General features: G+C 44.3%; 2 non-coding genes across 2 annotated transcripts; one reads left to right on the forward strand and one right to left on the reverse strand.

Annotated features, from left to right (window-relative positions):
- Positions 1–10,550: 10,550 nt before the first annotated feature.
- On the reverse strand, positions 10,551–10,622 carry Trnae-cuc (transfer RNA glutamic acid (anticodon CUC)). Its single transcript has one exon. It is a non-coding gene; the product is annotated as a tRNA-Glu (tRNA).
- A 225-nt stretch (positions 10,623–10,847) lies between these two features.
- On the forward strand, positions 10,848–10,920 carry Trnaf-gaa (transfer RNA phenylalanine (anticodon GAA)). The gene has a single exon. It is a non-coding gene; the product is annotated as a tRNA-Phe (tRNA).
- The last annotated feature ends 4,207 nt before the right edge of the window (positions 10,921–15,127 follow it).

The following is a 15,127-nucleotide window of genomic DNA, read 5'->3' on the forward strand; positions in this document are numbered from 1 at the left end:
TAAAGTGATGTCTATCCTTGATGGTTACATTTGTTTCTCGGATGCATCAAAAATATGGATCCTGTTTTCTAATCCAGTTTATGTCTTTTTGTTCAAGACTTGAGGCCTTTAATATTGAGTTATGAACAGTGTAATTCTTGGTTCTTCATTGTGGTAGTGTGGGATTTCCTTTCCTCTTTTTATTAACTGTTCTGGGATTATTTATTTCTTGTGTCCTCTTGGTTGTAGTTAACCTTCCATTTATGTGAAAAATTTCCTCCCACTGCCTTCTGTAGATCTAGTGAATAGAAATTGTTTAGTTATTTTTATCATGAAATGGTTTTTCTTCATCTATTATGATTGATAGTTTTGCTAGATATAGTGGTCCGGGCTGGCATCTGTGGTCTCTCAGAGTTTACAGCACACCTGTCAGGGCCTTCCTAGCTTTTAGAGTCTCCATTGAAAAGTCAGGTATTATTTTAATAGACTCAACTTTATATGTGACATGTTTTTTCCCTTTAAAAAAAAAACCTTAATATCCTTTCTTACAGTGTTTATTATTTGTCAAAGGGAATTTCTTTTCTGGTCCTGTCCACTTGGTGTTCTGTATGCCTCTTGTGCCTTGATAGACAATCTCTTCTTTTATATTGGGAAATTTTTCTTCTGTGATTTTTCTAAAAATGTTTCCTGCATCTTTGACCTGGGTTTCTTCTCATTCCTCTATACCCATTATCTGTAGGTTTGATCTTTTCATAGTGTCCTAGATTTCCTGCATATCTTGTGTCTGAATTTCTTTTTATATAATATCTATTAGTAAGATATCCAGTGGAGGAGACACATTGTCTTGGCTGTTCATATTTGTAGGTTTTGTCTGGGATATAGGTATCTGGAGTTACAACATTTGAAATATTTCTACCGTAGAAATCTGGTCTCCCTTTTGTCCATCCTTTGACTACTGTTTGCCATCCTGGGTCCTAGGCAAATGTCATGGCTGTGGGGTCCGTGAGTCCCAGCCAGGTTTTTCTGGCTGTAGTGTCCCTGGTAGAGAAGGGTTTTGCTGGTCAGTGAGGGGTCACAAAGCAATGGAGAGGGGCTATACAGTAAGGCTGAAAGGCACAACAGGAAGAACTGGGGAATTCTGGGTCAGCACCAATAGGCAGAGACCCAAGGGAGTGAGCTGAGCCAATAATAAACAGTTTTCAAACATGAAAATATCTCGGAAAAATTATTACACTAATCTCCACTGGTGTATTTCATCATTCAGCCCAAGAAAACAAGTAAAATCAAGAGAAGAAAAGGGACATTGGCCAGGCAGGTGTGGTTGTGCATCCCTGAAATCCTAGCCCTCAGGAGACTGAGGCAGAAGGATTGCTGCAAGTTCTATCTAGTTTCAGCTACTGAATAAATTCTAGGCCAACCTGAGACTGCAGTCTCATTTGCCAAACCAAAATACATCAAAAGGAAGTCTGTGTGACTCTGACCCATCAAGAAATGTGTATTTGGCTTTTGTTGCCAGTTTCTGGTGTAAGACTCTTTGGGGTTCTCTGGGTGGTAGGGGCCTCTTACTCTAATGCAGCAATACTTAGAAGCAAGAGCTTTCTACCTGAAAGCCCATCCCTTGGATAGAAGCCCCGTTCTTTTGGCCCTACCCCTCAGCTATAAGGAAGTTGAAAATGATGGAGTTTTAGCTAATAAAGCTATTTTTGGCTAAGGGAAGCAAACCTTTATAATGATCTTTAATTGAAGCATTCAGGGTTTCAGTTGTAATAATGAATGGAAATCCCAAATTGTTTGATTTTTACCAATTAGACTCAGAAGCCAGATGCTGGGGTGAAAACTTACTAGCTCAGAGAGGCAGAGAAAGCACCCCGCTGATCGTCCTGCTCAGCCCATGTCACAGGAAGAAAGGCCTGCTAACTCACCTGACAGCCTGTTATACCCAGTTCGTGAGCCCCCAAAAGATCTCCAGGAATCGACTCCGTTGCAAAACACATGAGGGTCTTTTTATTGAAAATTACAAGCTGCAGCTTGGGCTACACAGCCCCACCGCTTCGGCGGTGGGAGCTGAGCGCAACGCCCCAATTTAGTTGGGTAATTTATAAGATTCTGGTCCCTCCCAGCATGCCCAAGGCAGGGGCAATTCCTGCCTGGCAAGCATCTATTGGTCAAAATGCTACATTTTGAATTGATTGGCTATAGGAAGGTCCCCAGACCATAATGACCGGGTGTCCCTCCCTAGGGGGATGGGCCAGTTTCCTAGCAACTGTTATCTTTAGTAGATGGGGAAAGAATGCAGTAAGGCCGTCCTTCCCCTCAGGGCATTACTAGATTTCTCCACCCACATAGTTTAGGCTTTAATCTGCTAATTTTTAATCTTTTTGCTCTCTCAAGCCCAGGAGGAAAAAGTCAAAAGGCTAAAAACCAAAGAGATAAAGAGACAAGAGCTACAGGCCAAGGAGTTAAAGAGCTCATTCTTTTCCACTCAGTCTTAAGTATCCCTGTCTCAAAGTACCACCCTACTGGTTAATCCCTGTCAGCTGGTTACTTGCTTTGCCTCTTGACCTAGGATTAACTTTATGAAACCCTGTGTATAGAAAGCTCTTGGATTAAAAGTATGTACTGGGCTGAACCACACCAAAATCACCTGCTTACAATAAACAGAAAGTTTGATTGGATTGAAGGTGTGTGTTAGAGCTGAACTAACAAAACAAAAACAAGTTTTTTTTACAGTTAACAATTTCAGGGTTCAAAATTGGAATCAAATATTCTGCAACAGGGTTTTATTCTGGAGAAGGAACTGGAGTGCGGGAGAGGAAGGCTCATCCAAAGAGATCATGGAAACTGAGTTTGTGCCTGATACCTCACTCCGCCTCTTGCAGTTGCTGCTCCCGAGTTGTATCCTTTATATTGTCTGGAGAATATAAATAAACGCATTCCTGAGTGTCGGGAGCCATGACTCCAGCGGCCTGCTTTGATATTTAAATCTCGGTGGAGAGATGGCTTTTAGGAGGCCTTTACTAACGGCAGAGAAGAACTTGTAAGTCCATCTCCTTTTGTTTGTGACAGCAGGTGGGATAGCCTGTGAGGGTCACACCTCTTCCTCAGGCTCCTTGTGCAAATTAACCTATTGTTCTGCGATATTTTACTGGCTGAAAGTAACTCCTCACAAATAAAGAGGTCTGAGGGCTGGAGGCAGAGGAGGAGGCAGAGACTTGAGACTTGCTGCTTGCTGCAGCAGCCTGCCTTTTGCTGTGGCTGTCGAGTCTGGACCTTTAAAAAAGTTTCCTGTATGCTGTGTGTTTATTTTATTAATATTAATCCTCACTCCCGACTCAAGAACCGTTTGATTCTGCTGGCTGGCTCTGGCAGATTGGCGCCCAACGTGGGGCTTGAGATACAGGGATTCAGTGAAGGACACCTCAGTGTTTGGCGAGCTCACATTAAGTAGAAAGGGTGCGGTGAGTAAATCCCAAAATAAAAATGGGACAAGGCATTAGCCTAGTGTTTTCTTTATAGAACTTAAAGGTAGTCTGTATAAGCAGCAGGAAACTGAAAAAACTAAACTTTCAGGCTCAGAGAGGAGGTTAAAAAGATGGCAGGATTCAAGAGAAAATGATATTATACCATCAGCTCCTCCAGAGGAGTTGTATTGCCCTTCTGATGACAATAATTTCTTGCCAGAAGGAGACTTTGAGAAAGACTTGCAACCTAATGAGGCTGCAGAGTTAGAGGAAGAACCAGATCAGTACTATTCTGAGAGATACCCTCCAATTCAGGCTATACATGTTAAAAAGCGTAAGCCTTGGCAAAAAAAAAAAAAACAAAAACTAAAAGACTGGAGTATGGTTTGGAGGAAATAAACAAAAAAAATGAAAAATTAACTACTAGGAAAAATGAAGCTCAATCTCCCACTCCAAATCCATCATTGGTGGAAGGCTTAGGCCCTCCTCCTGGGAATGCTACAGTTTCAATGGCCCAGAAGACAAGGGGACCTTTCCCTTTGTCCACTGTACGAACATCTGTATCTGCTTTACAAGCTACTTTACAAGAAGCCAGGCAGAATGGAGATGTATCTGAGTTTTATAGTTTTCCAGTTTTGGAGCAACCCAATGGACATGGTAATATGGTGAAAGTCCATGCTCCTATACCTTTTAAACAGATAAGAGAATTAAAATCTGCATGCTCCCAATATGGACCTACAGCACCTTTCACCCTGGCTCTGCTGGAATCCATGTCTACTGAGGCTCTCTGCCCAGGGGACTGGAAACAGTTAGCAAGAGCATGCTTATCAGGAGGAGATAATTTATTATGGAAGTCAGATTTTGCAGAGCATTGTCAAGCTACAGCTGAACTTAATCGAGCTCAGCAAATTTCTATAACTTATGACATGCTTGGTGGAGAAGGAATCTACAGGGAAATAGGACAGCAATTGGATTTTGATGTGGCCGTTTATGCTCAGGTCAATACTGCTGCCTGGGGGCCTAAAATAAGCTTCCACAAGCAAGTAGACAGGTGGAGGATTTGTCTAAAATCTGTCAGAGACCTGATGAGTTATTTCAAAATTTTGTGGCAAGATTAATGCAAGCAGCAAACAGACTTATAAGTGATAAAAAGTCTGGATTGCTATTAGTGAAACAATTGGCTTATGAGAATGCTAACAGTGCTTGCCAAGCAGCCTTGAGACCTGTTAAAAAGAAAGGAGAAAATGGGAAAAAAGCCAATGATTGGGGTACTAAGTTACAGACAATAGTACTCATCCAAATAATTAGGTTAATAACAGCTAAAATTCAAAGCTCTCTGGCTGCAAGGTATTTGTCAGCTCTTTCTGGTAAGGGTCTGCCAATTTATTGAAACTTCAACTAAAATAACCAACTGGGCTTTGTTTGTTATAGCGTAAATTGACTAAGACCCCATTTAAAATTAACAACAGGAAAACTAAAACCACTTTTTGACATTTTATAAAGAGAGGCTAATCCTTTGTCAAAAAGAAAACTTACCAAAGAAGCTTGTGATGCTTTGCAAAAGATAAAATTAGCTATTAAAAAGCAGCATGTTCAATATATGGATTATTCAAAAGAATGGGGTGCATATATTTTGGCTACTGTTCATACTCCAACTGCTGTATTATGGCAAGAAGAACCATTATTATGGTTGCACCTGCCTGTGTCTCCTGTTCGAGTTCTGACACCATATTATGAAGCAGTGGCTAGTTTAGTTCAAATGGCTCGCACAAAATCTCGTAAATATCTTGGTAGAGAACCCTCCTTAATTGGAGTCCCTTTTACCAAAGAGCAAGTAGATTGGTTATTTCAAAATGTAGATTGTTGGGCGATAGCTTTTGCTCATTGTTTAGGACGTATTGATAATCATTATCCAAAAGATAAATTACTTCAATTTGCCAATGAGCATGCTTTTGTATTTCCTAAAATAATTAAACAAAAGCCATTACCTCAAGTTCCAACAGTATTCACTGATGGATCTTCAAATGGAAAAGCTGTTTATGTACTAAAGGTTGGACAAACTTTTGTTTTGCAAACATTGCCAGCCTTAGCTCAAGTTGTAGAATTACGAGCTGTTGCTGCAGTCTTTAAAAATTTGGCTTCTACCTCTTTCAACTTGTATACTGATAGCCATTATATAGCCAAAGCTTTACAAGTTCTAGAGACTGTAACATATGTTAATACAGCTAATAAACAAATACAAGATCTATTTAGAGAGATTCAACAAAGTATTTGGAGCCGTGTGCAGCCTTGTTACATAGGACATACTAGAGCTCATTCAGGGCTTCCTGGACCTTTAACTTTAGGAAATGATTTAGCAGATCTAGCCACACGTTTGGTTGGATTAACTCAACAAGAATTGGCTCAAAATTCTCATGCATTACATCATCAAAATAGCAAGAGCTTAAGAAAACAATTTAATATTACCAGAGAAGCCGCTAGACAAATTGTAAGATCATGTTCCTCTTGCCCTGAACATGTTAATGTACCTCATTATGGTGTCAATCCTAGAGGTTTGACTCCCAATCATTTGTGACAAATGGATGTAACTCATGTCCCAGAATTTGAAAAACTAAAATATGTTCATGTAACAATTGACACTTTTCAGGATTTATCATGGCAACTCCCTTAACAGGGGAAGCCACCAAACATGTTATAAGTCATTGCTTAAAGTGTCTTGCTGCAATTGGTATAACTTCCATTAATATAAGTCATAAAACGGGGATTCCATATAATCTCCAGGGCCAAAATATTATAAAACGAGCCCATGGATCTCTTAAGAACCAATTGCAAAAAATAAAAAAGGGGGGAGTCATATTCCCAAGTATTATTCATGTTCTCTTTATTTTAATTTTTTTGAATGTGGATATACAAGGCCGTTCTGTGGCAGACTGATTGTGGCATCCTAATACCAAAGATAATTTTGCCCAAGTAAAATAAAAAGATCCAATTACTGGAATATGGCAGGGCCCCAACCCTGTATTAATATGGGGAAGAGGGCATGTTTGTGTTTTTCCACAGGATGCAGAAGAAGCCAGGTGGATCCCAGAGAGGCTGGTGCGGTTTGCAGGAGTTGTTCCCAAAAAAAAAGATGTTCCCGCTGCAGACAACTAAAATCTGCCTGAAGGCTAGTCAAAGCTGAGCTGATCTGCACAAGATCATACCACAGTGTCCACCCTAGCAGAAGTTGGTAGTCAGAGACGGGTAAGTTTTCTCTGGGGTGTATAAAAATTCGTGTACAAATATTGACCCAAAAATGGGGACATGAATAAAAAATATACCTTTCGAGAGAAACAACCTAAGACAGGTACAATCTTCTGTTCCATAACTCTTAAGTTATGGTCAAAATTTTAAAAATATAAAAAAGGGGGACATGTCAGGAGCCGTGACTTCAGCGGCCTGCTTTGATATTTAAATCTCGGTGGAGAGATGGCTTTTAGGAGGCCTTTACTAACGGCAGAGAAGAACTTGTAAGTCCATCTCCTTTTGTTTGTGACAGCAGGTGGGATAGCCTGTGAGGGTCACACCTCTTCCTCAGGCTCCTTGTGCAAATTAACCTATTGTTCTGCGATATTTTACTGGCTGAAAGTAACTCCTCACAAATAAAGAGGTCTGAGGGCTGGAGGCAGAGGAGGAGGCAGAGACTTGAGACTTGCTGCTTGCTGCAGCAGCCTGCCTTTTGCTGTGGCTGTCGAGTCTGGACCTTTAAAAAAGTTTCCTGTGTGCTGTGTGTTTATTAATATTAATCCTCACTCCCGACTCAAGAACCGTTTGATTCTGCTGGCTAGCTCCGGCACCTGAGCTCCTTAAGTCATTCCAGCAAGCCATCAAACCTGAGCATGGGTGGTAGGAACCCTCAGCTTGCATCTATGCAGTCGACCGCTGGAGCTTATCACTGGCTTCTGAAGTAGAGAGCAATCTTGGGGCTGCCCCCTTAACCTCTGGGGTCAGAATCAATGCCTCCTTGACTATGCAGTTGCTACACTTGTTGGTCAGTAAAAACTGCATACAGTACACACAGGAATGGAGAGATGGGCAACTCACAAGTCAGCATGGGGTGCCTGACCACCACACCCATTCTGCCTGTCTGCTGACGTTCTCCTGCACTGGTCAAATAGGGTCCCTGGTGGGCAGGAAGGAGATACAGGAGGAAAAGCCTGCAGAGGCTCACTTTTGCACACAGAAGAAAAACACTCAGATGTGTCCATGTGGCCAAGAGGTCTTGGGTGCTGGATTAAGGTTTTGAGCATCTTTAAGGATGTGGGTTTGAATCCCACCACTGCCAAGGATTTTCCTCGTTAACAGTGCTCCGTAGATTCTTCACTCTAATTCACAGTTAAAACACTTTTAATGGCAGGGTGTGGTAATTCAGGTCTCCAATCCCAGTACTTACAAGGCTAGGAGAGCACTGTGAGTTTGAGGCCAGCCTGGTTTACAAGGTGAGTTCCAGGACAGCCAAGGCTAAATAATGAAACCCTGATCCAAAACCATATAGACACATTATTAGATAGATAGATAGATAGATAGATAGATTTACTATTATATCCACTTGGTATATTTATCATATATTTTTTAATGGATGAATCAGTCCTGGAACCTTTAGCCCATTAGCGTCTGTTGGGAATCAGAAAGGTGACCTCAGAGAGAGCACCTGTGTGGTGCCTGACATGGTACATTCCCCCAGCACACAGCCCTAAGCACTCTGGATCCCATGTCCCTGTGGCTTCAGGGTGGCCCTCTGCTCTGGGCAGTTGACTCCCCATGCTTCGGAAGTTGGCTCCTTCTGAGATGCATCCCCTCTTCCCAGCCTAGTCATCCTTCTCCCGGTTCCACAGTTACGCTCTAGGGACTATAAAAGGAACCAAGCAGCACCGACATACAGCACTTACAGTTTAGCAGAGTCCGCTGAGGGATTTACACACATGAATTTATAGTCGATTAAAGAGACCTCTCTGCGTAGGCTTTGAACAACATTCTAGATGCACTCTACTTAGTGTAAAGATGCCAGAACTAACTTTAATTGCTAATAATAATGTGGATCGTGAACTGGATGGAAAGTGGATTCCCGAATGGCCCCATCAATTACTGTTGAAATGAACGATTTCATCCACTAATTTCTGATTAGGAGGAGTGGTGGTTTGAAGAAGAATGGCCTGCATAGGCCCACATGCTTGAACACTTCATCCTCAGTTTGTGGGACTGTTTGGGAAGAGTTAGTAGATAGAGCCTTGTTGGAGGGACTCTCTTCTCTTCTCTCTCTCTCTCTCTCTCTCTCTCTCTCTCTCATCTCTCTCAATCTGTCTCCCTCCCTCCACAACCTCCCCTCCCCCTCCCTCCCTCTCTCCCTCACCCTATCCCTTGTGCTGGTGGATAAAGATTGGGGCTCTCAGCTGCTTCTCTAGCTCTACCCTTGTTACCATTAGAGTTGCGGACTCTAACCCTCCGGAACCATGAGCCCCAAATTAAATGCTTTAGTTTATAAGTCACCTTGCCCACAGTGTCTTATCAGAGTGACAGAAAAGCAACTAAGGCAGGAAGTATTATCATAAAGGCGTTTTAGCAGTTGTGTAACAGGCAGCGGAATCTAGGGAGCTGAGGAAGCAACTGTTAATGAGGCGAAACCTCGGCAGACTAAACCCAGCACCTTCAATGGCTTGGACACACTACCACACATGGCTGTTTCCTTTTGTGTTCTCCCCCATGTGCAGCTGTGAGCCTTTGAAGGCCCTTTGGGTCCTGTCCCGTCCCCCATCCCCAACCTCCGTCACCCCCAAGCCCGCATTTGACCAGTGTTGGAGAACACCAGTGGCCTCACTGATCTGCAACATAAAAAGCCCCAACATCCCACCCTGGCCCACCCTGCTGCATTGTCCAAGGCCAAACTCACACAGCAGACTTCCCAACAAATTGCATCTAGCCAAAGGCCACTCACTTTGAAATGCCAGGGTTTAAGTGCTTTGAAAGAACAGTGGCTATTATGACATAATTTGTCTTGGTATAAAGTTCTGCCCCACCTAACTCCCCCATACCGGGAGGGGGGGGGCTGAGCAATGGGCGGTAGTGAGTGTTTTCTCTTGATCTAGAAATGTGTGACCCAGTTAAAGGAGCCTAAGTCACTCGCTCAAGGAAGACATAAAATGAAAAGGTGGACTATGCCAGGAGAAAAGGAGCTGGTAAGTCCCTTCAAGTTGAGCTTCACAAATGTCCCTGCTTTGTCTTCCTGTGGCCTTCTGCAGGAGCAGAATGGCTGACTCCGGAGCATCACTCCACCCTGCGCCATTCTCAACTCTTAGCAGATATTATTTCCTGGGGAAATTAAGATAATGGCTAAGAAAAAAAGGATTCCCAAGAAAGCCAAAGCAGCACGGATATCCGAAGCCGTGTGTTTTCCCCTGTAGTAGGACTCTGAGCGCTCTGCCCGCCCTGTTTCCTTGTGTCTTAAGAACATCAATACTGATTTTCTCTACAGTGTTTGCATTTTTTTTTTTTTTTTCTGTAGACTACAAGTAGAAAAGTGAGGGCAGAATTTCAGAGGGTACGATCATATAAACAAGAGAGCCTCAGTGGTCCATTAGCTCAGCGGTCAAGCGGTGACTGGGAGAAGAGCCCCCAGCAGCTGCACTCCCCTTCTCCTCATCCCAGCCCAGTCGGGAGCCCCTAAGTGCCCCGAACTGAGCAGGAGCGACAAATATTGATTAGACAGTTACGGGTATGCTACCGGGGTGTTACAACTAAGCCCCGGCTCGAGTTTCCCCCTCGACAGCCGCCTGTCGCATGGCCGGAGGGAGGACAGTGGTTTAATCGAGGTGGCCCCACCGGAAAACGGATGAAGGACGCCTTAGAGTCCTAAACTATCAGGACTCGCTGGCGGACCGAGAGCGCGCTCGTCCTTCGTGGCCTAAAGCACCCTAAACAGTTCTGCGGCGGGTTCCCACGGGTCTGCTTTGCAGTTATGCTCACTGCTCGCTCAAGCCTCAAGCTCTCGGGCTGCACAAAATCAAATAGCTACGGTCGCGCACGAATCGCGAAATTTCGCACGCGCTTGGGCGACAAGAAAAAAAAAAAGTATCGTTCCCTGACCGGGAATCGAACCCGGGCCGCGGCGGTGAGAGCGCCGAATCCTAACCACTAGACCACCAGGGAAGCTGATGGCAGTTCCGCTTGAGAATCCTATGGGCTGGATCTTTGCGCTCTGCTAGGTTAAATAGAACTGTTTAGGCTTTTTTTTTTTTTTTTTGCTCTTCTCTTCACCGTACAGTAAGATGTTCGATCCTCTTCGTTACCCTCGGCTCCTCTCGTTCCGTCACCGGCAGCCCGGGCCTCGGTGGTGACACCATTACGACTCGGCGCGCGCCAGCGCTGGGCGGGGCCGAAATAGCTCAGTTGGGAGAGCGTTAGACTGAAGATCTAAAGGTCCCTGGTTCGATCCCGGGTTTCGGCAAGATGTCCCCCTTGCTTTTTAACTTCGGTGCTTTTGAGTATTTTTTTACAATGACCTCTGGAGAGGTTTACGTCTCTGTGCTTACGCCACAGAACGGAGCCCGGGTCCTCCTGCACATGGTGACGAATCACGCAGACAGCTACGGGCTGCCATTGAGGCCAAGCGACACGACCACCACATCTCAGGTACCAGATGCTCGTCTCCGGCCCTGTGCTTAACCTCCGTGGGCTGCAAACCGACTGACATTGAGAAAAGCAAGATACAGACCGGGGGCAACACCCTGAGAGCTCCCTCTTGTGGCCCTTTCGAAAAATACAGAAGCGTGTGATAGGTTGCAGTTAAGACTATAAATGCAGACACAAGAAAACTGCTTAAGCAGAGATTTCCTTTAAAATGCTAGGACTGGAGAGATGGCTCTACAGCTAAGGACTACGCCTCACAGCCAAAAAGACAAGAATAAGAATTACGGTTCGTGGCGGCGACGGAAGCACTCAGAGGAGGAAGGAGCATCTTCCTGAGTTCACAGGCCGCACAGACGTAGCGAATTCTGGGCCAGCCGGTAGGACCCTGTCTCGGAGACAAAACAAAATAAATAATAATCACAACACTTTTCTGTCTGTGTTTTTCCAGCTGGAACACAGACATGCCTTTAATCCGGGAGACAGGGGCAAGCAGATCCCAGCTCAAGGCCAGCCTGGTCTAGAGCAAGTGTCAGGTAAAGAAAAGCCTGGGTGTGGTGGTACACGCCTTTAATCCCAAACAGTGAAGGTAAGTATGGTTTGTAAAAGGAAGCACCCATGTTTGAAAATGAAGCCTAATTGAGCGGCAGAAAAGGTGATGAATTGGAGAAAGATTCGATAGAATAGGATGTGCCCAACTCTCATGAGAAGAGAGATGAAAGGGAAGCCACTTAAGGGGCAATGCAGAGAGAGAAGAGGCAGTTTTTAACAGGACAGTAATAAAGAGACAAGCTGCAGAGACAGAAGTCAGGTGACGACTGAATGAGCCAGAGAATGAGAAGGAGCCAGGAGATTTGAGCAAATTAGCTTGAGTGAGTTTGAGCCCAAGCAGAGCAATTCAGAGGCCAAGAGAAGCAAATTGAATAAGTCAGCCAGGAGAGGAGTTTGAGCAAGAACAGCTGAGCTCAACCAGCCCCCCAAACCCCACCCTGAGCTCAGTAAGAGCAAGAAAGAGTGAGCTAATTAAGCAGTAAGTCTCCGAGTTTTCAGCCTGCATTAGGTTACATGGAAACCAGAAGCTTCCGGGACTAGGCCTGTGTTAACAGACAGAAATGACAGTTGCAACAGAATAAAAGTTACTGTTACAGTTCTACACCTTCTATGTTTGTAATAATGTTTCTTTGAATCACCTACAGTATTTAGAACTTTTTTCTAAAGGTAGCAGCAAACTGAATTCAGCTTAAATTTCCAGTGGCACTTTCTTTGGATTTTTTTGTTTTGGGGCCTGTGTGGTGCCATGCTTCTCCCCATGACCATAACGGACTAAACCTCTAAATGTAAGCCAGCCCAATTAAATGCTTTCTTTTATAGGAGTTGCCATGGTGTCTTTTCATACCAATAGAACATTGACAAAAATAAAAATAAAAATAAAAAAGCATGACTACTTGGAATTTTGCCTATAAACAGCGCAAGTGCCATGGGTTAAGACAGCAGAAGAGACGGACAACTGAAAACAAAGTGTGAGGAAAATGCCATAACAAGGCCTGTTGCTTTTAGACTAATCGTGTGAACATTTAATCTAAAAACTAAACAACTCCAAAATTTTTTCTTTCTTTTCTAACATATGAATTTTGTTGCAATATTTAAATAGGAAATCCCTAAATAAAATTTATGGACGCCCTGGCTCAGAACTGAGTTCCTTTCTGCCCTAGGTCCCTTCCAACTGACCAAACCAGAACAGAATGACTTGTTTTGTTAAATAATCAGACTGAACTTTGAAAAGGTCCAGATAAACAAACGTAAAACCCAAGCAGTCCCCAACCACCAGGAAGAAGGGGCCCAGGCTACTTGAGCCAGCGTGCTGAGGAGAACACCGCTTTATGCAGACAAGGTAAAGCGATCAGTCCTCCTTTCTTAGTCCTACATTATTGATCCTTTTGCACCTGTGCAATAGCAGAGGGTATGAGGACATCAAGAGGGTAAGTAATGTAAGATAAGCATTAACATACCAATAATGCCAGCATCCAAGAGGCAGAGGTAGACAGATCTCTAAGAGTCTGAGGCTAACCCGATCTACAGAGTGAGTCTCAGGCCAGTCAATGATACATAGTGAAACCATATCTCAACACCCATCCAACCCCACCCACCCCCCAAATAAAAGGAGTCTAAGGAAGATCTTTCTCACTTTCTGTAATAAGTTTAGAGTCTGAATGGAATTTGCCAAAATTTCTATTTGTACCGTCTGTGAAATTGCACGAAGACAAATATGACCAAGTGTCAGTAACCGTTTGTCATGTTCCCTGTACTGCACGGTGCTCCTGTATCATGGGGACCAAGTAGCTGGCACAAGCCCCTTGTGAGAAGAAGGGTTTGAGTGGATCACAGTCTTCGGGCGCTGTCCATCACAGGGAGGCAGAGCAGAAGGACTGTGAAGCCACTGGCCCCTGAGTCCACAGAGAGCAGGAAGGACCCTGGCTTTCCCCTCTTTATCCCTTCTAGATGTCTACCTTCAGCGTAGGTCTTCCTCGGTTAAATATCTCTGGGAACTCACAGACATACCGGGGTTGAGCCACCTTAGTGGATTCTAAACCCCAACACCATGACGAAAGAAATTAGCCAGCACATGAGGGGGGGCTCATTAAGTGTTTGCACTAACCGAGATGGTTTTCAAGGCCTTTTTCTAAATGACAGCACTTAAGAGCTAGGCGAGACATTTCGTTTTCCTGTAGCTCTTGATTGGACGCATGACTTGATAGAGAAGAGTAGGGTCAAGATCTGCCCCTGGGGCTAACACATGGCACTAAGGTCTTCTCAAATTTTCCCTCTCGGGGGTTATAATTTCTCAATCAAGTAGTAATCCAGGGAGCTATATCTGGGTGTGTGTATGTACGTGTGCCTGTCGACTTGACATAGGCTAGAATTTCTGGGAAGCGTGGCTCCATCAGCTTGCACATAGACAGTCTGTAGGCGTCGTTTTGATTAGTGATTGGCTTGGGTGGGCCCCACCCATTATGCACCACCACTCCGGAGCAGGTGGCCCTGGGGTACGGAGGAAAGCTGCTGAGCAAGCCACAGCGAACTAGCCAGGACGCAACACCCCTCCATAGTGTCTGCTTCAGTTCCTGCCTCCGGGGTTCTGCCTCGAGCCCCTACCCTGACTTCTCTGGATGGTGGACTACAAAGGCAGGGTGAAACAATTCCTTTCCCGCCCAAGTAACTCTTGTGGTGTTTTATTGCAACAACTGAAAGCAAAGTAAGACAGGCCGTGAAACATTGTTTGTTTTGTCCAAAATGCTCCTTGCTACTTTCAACTGAGCGTTGACGCTGTTTGGAATTCTTTCCTCGTCTTGTTTTTACTGTCTGACTCATTCCACACCTGTGAGTTTTTGGTCTGTTGTTGAAATAGGTTAATCAGAGTTTTCCAGTGATGTCTGGGTGGTGCTGGCATTTGCGTGATAATCTTCCTCGTTTTCGTTATCCGAACTGTTGAAAAATATGGTCACCATATTCACAGAGTTCAGAAAGAAACTCCCAGAATCTTGATACAAACTAGCAGTGTCTCAGCAGTTAATCTACTTCACGGGCCTGAAGAATGACCCTAACCCTGACAATGTATACTGAAGCTCCATGGTTGGGTCACTTGTAAGGATGGAAAGTCAGGGTCCTCAGCTGCAGTCCGCAGACACAGAAAGACTGCATTGCTCTCCGGGGAAGGGGCTAGGAATTTTAAACGGTTTTGTATTTTCTTCAACTTGCGCCCTTAACGAGGAAAGCCAAACATTCCGTGGCTTACAAGTCCCAGGGAGACAGTAAGGACGGCAAATTCTAGTGTGGAACCAGATCAAACACGGGGCAAGTCTGGTTACATAGAGTTTTCACCTTTTCCTGTTGTCACGCCAGCAGATCCAGAGAACAATTTATTCGTTAAGCTTTGAGATCTCTCATCTCCCTGTTGGACCTCTGGGGACTGAGCATGCATTGTGTGAGAAAGGGGACTAGGAAGAGCCTTGCAGATTTGAGTTGCAAGG

This window comes from Meriones unguiculatus, chromosome 19 (assembly GCF_030254825.1).
Source record: "Meriones unguiculatus strain TT.TT164.6M chromosome 19, Bangor_MerUng_6.1, whole genome shotgun sequence".
NCBI lineage: Eukaryota > Metazoa > Chordata > Mammalia > Rodentia > Muridae > Meriones > Meriones unguiculatus.